The following is a 9,937-nucleotide window of genomic DNA, read 5'->3' as shown; positions in this document are numbered from 1 at the left end:
CATCAAGAAATCAATCAGTAGGGCCGGGGATTTAGCTCTGCAGCATAAGTGCCTGCCTAGCAAGCACTAGGTCATTATTTTGATCCCTGGCACACACACACACAAAATCAATCAACAACAAATGCTTGAGGAGTCATGGGGAAAAAAGAAACCCTTCTCCATTATTCGTGGGAGTATAGGAGTGTAGCCTGGTGCAACCACTATGGAAATCAGTGTGGACATTCTTCAAAAAAAAAAACTAGGATTACAGGTCACATTCAACCAGCTATTCCCCTTCTGGATATTTTCCCAGAAGAATTAAAAACTTCATACCAAGCAATATATGTAGCACATGTTTATATTACCACAATTAGTAGTAGCTGAACCTTGGAAACAACCCACATGCCCATCAACTGAGGAAAGTATAAAAAATAATTTATGGAATGGAGTAATACTCAACTATAAAAAGGGACAAACTTGAGGTATTTATAGGGAAATGGATGTAACTTGAGACCATACTCATAATTGAAATAAATCAGACTCACACATGTAAACATTATATTATCTCCCTATATAAGAAATTATCTCCCTAGTATAAGAAACTGAATAAGTAAATAAGAACCAAAATGTACAATAGATACTGTGAAATAGGAAGAAACTTTTCAAAAGGAAAGAAACACAGGAATGGGGAAAGGAGAAAAGAAGGAAGGCAAAATGCTAAATAAATAAATAAATACAAAGTAATTAAGATAACTATACTACTATTTTCTGTTAGTTCATTTTAAAGAAAGGTTTATGCATATATTGTTTGACTAATTTTTCATGCCCATATCTTGTCATATGAGCAACCACCTTCAAGATAATAATATGCAATGTACTAACAATTATTACTCTCCCAAAATTTTGTTTTGAAACAATTTTATCATTGTTTTTATTTTTTACTTTAAAATTTAAAAAAAGTTTTGAAGAGAGAGTAAAGAGAGAAGTAACATGCTTACTGATGGAGATTACTATCACAAGTAAACCTACTCAGCCAGAAGAGAAAGCTGCTATAGCCACAGAGCCAACAATAACACAGGAACTTGTCCTTACTTGTACCATTTTAACTCAAAGTAATTGTATTCCTTCTGTGCACAACGTAGCAGTCTCTCCAAAGCAGAATCTTGGCTTTGGTTTTAGTCTCATCACAGTCTTTTCCCAGATCCTATTGTTAGCATTTCTTGGTCTTTCTTGCTTTTAGGTCATCTTATCCCAAGTAATTACATGTAATTTCCAAGAAAAAGCTGTGCCAGCTGATCATGAAAACCAACATAGACAGGCCACCAGGAAAATGAGTTCACTGTTGTTTAAAGTACCATTTTGCCTCCAGCATGCAACCAGTGAAAGAACTGAGGCAATAGAACACAATAACAATCTAATTAATTAGCATTGTTCGAAGACCATGTCAGCACACAAGGTCATGGGGCTTGCTGTTCTCAGAAGTACTGGAGGACCTAAAACCAATTTAAGCTTTACAGTTGTTAAAGTTCTTCATTTCAGTCTTGATGGTTTTTTATATTTTGACTCCTTACAACTACTATACAGTTCCCCAAAATGGGAAACTTTATTTCCAGTATCTGGTTACCCCTTCTCATATTTTCTATGCCTTCTCACTTATTTTTCTCATAACAATTTAATTTGTTGTGGTAAACTCATTCCCATCTCAGATGAATAATCTCTAATTATGCATTGTTTTGAGTCATGTGGTTTAAATATTGTGAAGTCCTTACAGTGGCCTAGAGTATTATTATTTTTCTCTTCATAAGGTCTCAATTAACTGTACATTCTTCTTCCAGGGTATTACTAGCTTGATTTATCTTTTCTAGTAACTTAATTCCTCTTTTCCTATATTAAAGATCTAAGCTCTACTAAGTTACTTAAACTTTACTACTGCACTGGTTAGTGTTCTCTAAAAAGATAAATTAGAAAGAAAATGTATGTGTGTGATTTGATTTGTCAAATCTCTAAATTTTGACAGTCTTTTTTGTTTTAATTTTTTTATTTCAAAGAGGATAAAATTAAACAGAACAGAACAAAATAGATCATAAGAAAACAATTTAAGTAACACAAATTTCAAAGTAAGACCACTGAAGATCTTCACTGTCTATCATATTGTCTCTTGTTTTCTTCCAAATAGTTGTCCATATCTTCACACACAAGTCTTTCATAGGTAATTTCACAGTTTAAAATCCATCAGATTTGTTTTCCAATCATGCTTTTTTCTTTACTTTTCTTGTCAGCTGAAATAAACAAAAATGGATTGCCACTAAAAAAGTTACAGTGAAACAACTTAAAACAGGAAAGTGACAGTACTGAAAACATGTTAAGTTCAGAATAATACTAATGTTTTTGTGGTTTAAACTATATTTATCCATAACTTGGAGGGAATATTTTGAGTATGAACTTAGTATTATCAGTTTAATTTTTTTATGTTATTTTTTGTTTTCATATATATCAGTAATCAACTGGAGCAAATGACTATCATAATGTATTAAAATTTTGTTTGTGTCTCAAACAGTGACATTTAATAAAGAACTGATAATTTAAAAAAATTTATTTAAAGAGAAAAAATAAAACATAAAAAGGATAGAAATAATATATAATTTTTAAAAACATACAGTAAGAAATCACTACTTGGTAAATTACATATTGTCCTCTTAGAAATAGTTGTTCAGGTTACAAACGTAAAGCATACATAGTAGACATTCAAACAATAAAACTGCAAACACTTCTGTTCAACAACCCAACAAAAACTTAGTAATATGGTTATCAATCCTACACACTTAAATATACGTGAAGTTATATCCTTTAGAGCACTTTCTTTTCCTCTATTTTTTACAATAGCAATTACACATTTTGGTTTTATTACTCCTACATTTCTTATTACTTTTTACACTAGCGACACAATGTGATATTTATAAATATGATTCTTTTATTTCACTAATGAGGATAGTCTCAAGTTGTCTCCATTTACCTCTGAAGGCCTCAAGACCATTCTTTTTATAACTGAGTAATATTTCATTGTATAAAAATACCACATCTTTTTCATTCATTCTGTGGTTGATGGGAATTTTGGTTGTTTCCAAGATTTGGCTATTACAAATTGTGCTGCTATGGACATGGGTGTTCACATATCACTCTAATATGATCTTTTCAATTTTTCTGGGAAAATACCCAGGAGGAGAACAGCTAGGCTGAATGGAACTTTCAATCCTAGTCTTCTGAGCATTCTCCATACTGATTTCCATAGTGGTTGCACCAATCTACACTCCCACCAACAGTGGAGCAGGTTCCTTTTACCTCACAGCCTCACCAATATTTGTTATCAGTTGATTTTTTGATGGCAGCTATTTTTTCTGGAGTGAGATGAAATCTCAATGGTGTTTTAATTTGCATTTCTTGAATGACCAGTGGTAGTGAACATTTCTTCATGTATTTATTTGCCATTTGTATATCTTCATCTGAGAACTGTATGATCATCTCAGATGCCTATTTTTGGAGAAGGTCTTTGAATTTGGGGGTCTTGATGTTTTTTAATTTTTTATATGCTCTGGATATAAGTCCTTTTTATGAGGGGTTGCTGGCTAAAATTCTTTTCCATTCTGTAGGTTTTCTTTCTACACTGTGGGTGATTTCTTTTGAAGTGCAAAGATTTTCAATAATATGAGATCCCAGTTCTTGATTGTTTGAATTTTTTCCCATTCAGTTTGTGTTTTGTTCATGAATTCTCACCCCCCCCCATGTCTCCAAGACTTCTACTTACCTTGTCTTCCAGTAGATTTAGTGTTTTTGTTTTAATATTCAGGTCTGGTCCATTTAGACTTTAGTGCATGATGATAGGCATGGATCTAGTTTCAGTCTTTGGTATGTGGAGAGCCAATTTTTTCAACACCATTTATTAAAGAGGCTATCCTTCTTCCAGTGACTATGTTTAGGCACTTTGTCAAATGTCAGGTGGCTGAGTGTCTTTGCAGTTGTGTTTACATCTTCTAATCTATTGCATTGATCTTCAGGTCTGTTTCTTTGCCAGTACCATACTGATTTTATCACTGTGGCTTTGTAGTATGGTTTCAAGTCAGGAACTGAGATGCCTCCTGCCTTGCCTTTGTTGCCCAGAATTTCCTTTGCTATTCTAGGTTTCTTCTGTTTTCTTGATATGACAATTTATTGCTATATATTTCCCCCTTAAGACCACTTTCATTGCACAGATTATAGTATGTTGTACACATGATATTTATAAACACAATATAAATATAAGCAATAACCAAGAATAACCAAGTGTTTTAAAAAATACCATTAGCATGAAAAAGAAGTACAATACTGATCAACAGTCTGGGCCAAGCAGGAACAGCATCCAAACAAAACACTTTGCTCCTCTCTCAGGATGACTAGGGAGGAAAAATCCAATGTTTATGCTCAAGAAATGCAGAATTTCATTTCACATCTCTCAGATTGTCAAGATGCTGAATGAAGATGACATAGGCCACCTAGAAATAAGAGATGTCATTCCCTGGCTCAAGAAGGACCTAGAGTACAGTGTCATTGGAGGCAGGAACAACCTGAGTTTGATGGTGCTGATAGCATTCTAGGAGCTGGTGGAGCCAAGGAAACAGGATGCAGATGGCCTGCAGTGGGCACTCGCCATGGCTGGGTGTGGAACTGCTGCAAGCTTTCTTCCTGGTGACAGGGGATATCATGGATTTATTCCTTTGCTGGCTGAGACAGGTCTGCTGGCATTGGAAGCCAGGCATAGTTTTGGACGCTGTTAATGATGTTCTCCTTCTGGAAGCCTGTATTTACTGCTTGCTAAACTTCCACTGCTGGGAGCAGCCCTACTACCTGAATCTGATTGGGCTCTTCCTGCAGACTACCTATCAGACAGAGGTCAGGCAAACTCTGGCTGTCATCACAGCCCCCAGGACCATGTGGCTCTCAGCAAATACACTAAAAAGAGGTACAAATCTATTGTCAAAAACAAGGCAGCTTTCTATTCCTGCTACTTGCCTGTCATTGCTGCCATGTACCTGGCCAGCATTGATGGTGAAAAGGAGCACAGCAACACCAGGCGGATCCTGATGGACATGGGCTAGTTCTTCCAGATACAGAATGATTTCCTTGACCTCTTTGGGGACCCCAGTGTGACAGGAAATTTTGGCACAGATATGCTGGACAACAAATGCTGCTTATGGTTCAGTGTCTACTGCAGGCCACTATGGAGCAACGCCAGGTCTTGCAAGAGAATTACACAGGCAGAAAGACTCCAAGAAGGTGACCAGGGTGAAGATGCTGTAGGAGCTGGCTCTGCTGGGTATGTTCCTGCAGTATGAGAGAGACAGCTATTGTCACCTCCTAAGCCTCACCCAGCAGCATGCTGCACCCTCAAGCCATCTTCCTGGCACTGGGAAACAAGCTCACAGGTGGAAAAAAGTGAGCTGGAGACCACAAGGGCAGGGAGAGAGGGATGAGCTCAATAAATTATCTTATAATCCCCTCCCCCAAAAAAGAAATGCAATACTGATTTCACAGTGGAAAATAAACCCTGAAGTAAACAGATAATATATATATCACAAAATAATATATTCAAATTAACATCCCTTTTTGCCTTTTAAAAATACTGTATTCATAAGGCAAGTACCGTCTTATGACAAAATAATTTTAGGAAAAATGTTCTTAAAAGTAAACAAGGGCTGGGGATATGACTTAGTGGCACAACCCCTACCTGGCAAGCACAAGGTCAAGAATTTGATCCCCGCTGACTCCACAAAAAAATATTGAAAGGCAAACAAAAGTTATTAACATTATTTTTTTTAATTTTATTTAAGGAGAAAAGAAAAAAAAAAGCAGAGAAAGGGTACAACTTATACAGATTTACAGAAAAAAAATAAACAGTAGGAAATCACTAGTTAATGGATTACATATTGTCATCTTAGAAATAATTGTTCAAGTTACAAAATTAAAGCTTGTAAAGTGGACATTCCAACAATGATACTGCAAACAGTTCTGCTGTTATGCCCTCTTTTATCTCAATCTCCACTCCATTATTTACTTTTTTATTTTTATCCTTTTAATTAAAGGAAAAATAAATAAAAATAGCAGGATATATTATAGTAACCCACTTTGACTTTCCATTATCTCGATTTAAAGCCCTGTATTAACATTATTTTTAATCCCTCAAAATATTTTGGAATTAATTCAGAAGGTTAAATAAACTTGGATTGGAATACATAAAATATATATTTATATAAAATCATACGTAAGATTCATTAATGTATGGGTGATAATTATTTCTAATTTAGGAATTCAGGAATAATTTTGGTATAATTATGATACATGGCATTACATTCTATATTAATGTCTTTTTCTATTTAGTATCTTTCACATAGCATAATGAACACACATAATTTGCAGTTCTAAATATGTTAAAGTTTATTTTACAGAAGAAAACATTGTCAATTTTCATGAATATTTAACTTAAATTTGAATATCCTGTTATTGTTTAGTAATTCATTGTATAAATGCCAATTGGATTTGCTTGATATATTATAGGATTTATATATAGATTTTCCTCATACTTGATCTACAATGATTGGTTATTATAGCTAAGGTCTCTAACTATAATAGATTTGACTATGTTTTAAATCCTATCAATTTTAGAAACCTGACTTCTGACACAATTGGTAGTTATACACAATTTAGAACTGTTACATCCTTTTAGATGATTATCACTTTATCATGATGCACTGTGAATTTTTATCTTCTTAAATCTTTTTTTTTAAATTTTATTTAAAAGGAAAAAGAGACAAAACAAAACAAAACGAAGCAGTGTAAGGGTACAAGTAATACAGAACAACAACAACAACAAAAAAAAACCAAAAACAGTAAGAAATCACCATTTAATAGATTACACATTATCGTCTTAGAGATAGTTGCTCAAGTCACAATATCAAAACATACAAAGTGAACATTCAGAGATACTGCAAACAGTTGTGTTCAATGATCCAACCAAAAACATTAATATGGCCAGCTATTTAACACCCCTAAAAACACTTGAAGTTGTATCCTTTAGCGCACTTTTTTTCCCTCTCTTTTTTACAACAAAACACATTTTGGGTTTCATTACTCCTTAGTTCTTATTACTTATTTTTGGAAGAGAATAAAGTCAAATATGGCAAAACAAAGCTGTCAGTCAAAACCAAGGATAGACATAGTATATGATGTAAGAACAGAGCACAAGGTTATCAACAATGGTTACCACAATATCTCTTGTTTCCTTAAAAAGAATTGTCTATCTCATTAGGTATTATAAAGTTGAACTAAACAGTAGAGAACAAGACCAATAAAACTTAAACATTGTAAACATTACAGGACTTCCAAAGGAGATAATAGTCAAACCAGAATGGGCAACTTAGTGAATCTTAGTGCCTTCAAAGTAGTTGCCTATACCCCCAAACTTGATACTATCATACAGAATGGAACAGTGTCTAATCAGTCAAAACAAGATAGTGGGAGTATTAAAGGGCTTCAAAACAAGTTAATAGGAAATCAAAAAAAGTTACTATAATATATCCTGTTAATTTTTGAAATTTTCCCCTTAATTAAAAAAAACCATAAAAAATACCTAAAGAATTTTTTTAATGGATAAGGGAGAGATTGAGATAAAAGAGGACATAACAATATAACAATAAAGGTCAAAGCATGACTGTTTCAGCAACCTAGGGCTTCACCACCAAATAACCCGATTTAATAGTAGTTACATAGTGTCTATCTTTTTCCTTGAAATATTTGAATATAGCTTCATATACGATAGCTTCAAATATTTCCATATCAAGAAGCCCAGAATAAAGCCTTTCCAATTAATAAGTGAAAACTTCATAAGGCTTCAAGGCCACATAATGGGGAATCATAATTACCACATACTTTTATATATTTGAATCATTACATACATTAGGGAAACTATTCGGTATTCACACATGCTAGATTGATTTATTTCACTTATGAGTATGGTCTCAAGCTGCGCCCATTTATTTATAAATATCTCAATGTGATCCTTCTTTATAGCTGAATAGTACTCCATTGTATAGAAATACCACAACTTTTTTATCCATTCCTCAGTTGATGGACACTTGGGTTGTTTCCAAGATCTGGCTATTACAATTTGTGCTGCTATAAACATAGGTGCACATATAGCACTGTGGTATGATACTTTCAGTTCTTCCGGGAATATGCCTAGAAGTGGAGTAGCTGGAATAAATGGGACTTCCAATCCCAGCTTTTTGAGAAATCTCCAGACTGACGTCCACAAAGGTTGTACCAATCTACACTCCCACCAACAGTGTAGGAGAGTTCCTTTTTTTCCCCACAGCCTCTCCAGCATTTGTTATTGTTGGTTTTCTTGATCCTAGCCATTTTTTCAGGAGTGAGATGGTATCTCAGTGTGGTTTTAATTTGCATTTCTCTAATGACTAATGATGATGAACATTTTTTCATGTATTTATTTACCATTTGTATTTCTTCATCTGAGAAGTGCGTATTCATCTCAGATGCCCATTTTTGGATTGGATCTTTGAATTTTAGGGTCTGAGTTTTTTTTTAATTCTGTATATGTTTTAGACAAGAGTCCCTTGTCTGAGAGAGAGAGTTCACTAAAATCTTTTCCCAGTTTGTGGGTTTTCTTTTCACTATGCTGGAGATTTCTTTTGACATGCAGAAAGTTTTTAATAAGAAGTGTTCCCAGTTATTGATTCTGGGAAGTATTTCCCATGCGGTTTGAGTCCTGTTCATGAATTCTCTACCTACTCCTATGTCTTCAAGGTTTCTACCCAATTTGTCTTCCAACAGATTTTGTGTTTCTGTTTTAATATTCAGATCTTTGACCAATTTAGATTTTAATTTAGTATATGGTGATAGACATGGGTCTAGCTTTAGTTTTCGGCAAATGGAGAGCCAGTTTTACCAGCACCATTTATTAAAGAGACTGTCATTCTTCCAGTGAAACTGCTTGGCTCCTTTATCAAAGATAAGGTGGTTGAGTGTGTTTGTAGTTGTGGTTGTATCTTCTAATCTATTCTATTGATCTTCGGCTCTGTTTTGATTCCAATACCATGTTGATTTTACTACTGTTGCTTTGTAGTATAACTTCAAGTCAGGGATTGTGATGCCTCCTGCCTTGCCTTTGCTGCTTAGATTGCCTTTGCTATTCTAGGTCTATTCTGGTTCCAGATGAATTTTAGGAGTGATTTCTCTAGATCTATAAGGTATGTTGATGGTATTTTTATTGGGATTGCATTGAATCTGTATAACAGTTTTGGGAGAATGGTCATTTTCACAATGTTTGTTCTTCCTACCCATGAGCAAGGGATGTCTTTCCATTTTCTGAGCTCGTCTTCAATTTCTTTTTTCAGTGTATTATAATTTTCCCTGTATAGGTCTTTCATTTCTTTCATAAGAGTAATTCCTAAATATTTCATTTATTTGCTTGCTAATGTGAAGAGTGTGGTTTCTCTTATTTCCCTCTCTGTGATTTTGTTGTTAGTGTATAGGAATGCTATTGATTTCTGAGTATTGATTTTGTATCCAGCCACATTACTGAATTTATTTATTATATCTAAGAGTCTTTCAATGGAGTTTAGGGGGTCTTCTATGTAGAGTATCATGTCATCTGCAAACAATGATAATTTAACTTCTTCTTTTCCTATCTTTACCCCTTTTGTTTCTCTCTCTTGCCTAATTGCTCTGGCTCATACTTCCAGTACTATATTAAATAGGAGTGGTGATAAAGGACATCCTTGTCTTGTGCCTGATTTTAAAGTAAAGGGACAGATCAGGTTCGCAGGTGTGATTCAGTTCTGTTATTTCTTTGCTCATTTTCTGTCTGGTTGATCTGTCCCTTGGTGATCTGTCCCTTTCAATTTTTGGCCAT

At 34.4% G+C, this 9,937-nt stretch overlaps 1 pseudogene; it reads left to right on the top strand.

The window, feature by feature from the left end:
- The first annotated feature begins 4,390 nt into the window (after positions 1-4,390).
- LOC100733743 (farnesyl pyrophosphate synthase-like) lies at positions 4,391-5,449 on the top strand (annotated as a pseudogene).
- Positions 5,450-9,937: the final 4,488 nt, after the last annotated feature.

This window comes from Cavia porcellus, unplaced genomic scaffold, assembly GCF_034190915.1.
Source record: "Cavia porcellus strain 051 isolate PalLab524CR breed Dunkin Hartley unplaced genomic scaffold, mCavPor4.1 scaffold_12, whole genome shotgun sequence".
Classification (NCBI taxonomy): domain Eukaryota; kingdom Metazoa; phylum Chordata; class Mammalia; order Rodentia; family Caviidae; genus Cavia; species Cavia porcellus.
Note: the sequence above shows the minus strand (reverse complement) of the source record. Positions and strands in the feature narration are given on the sequence as shown.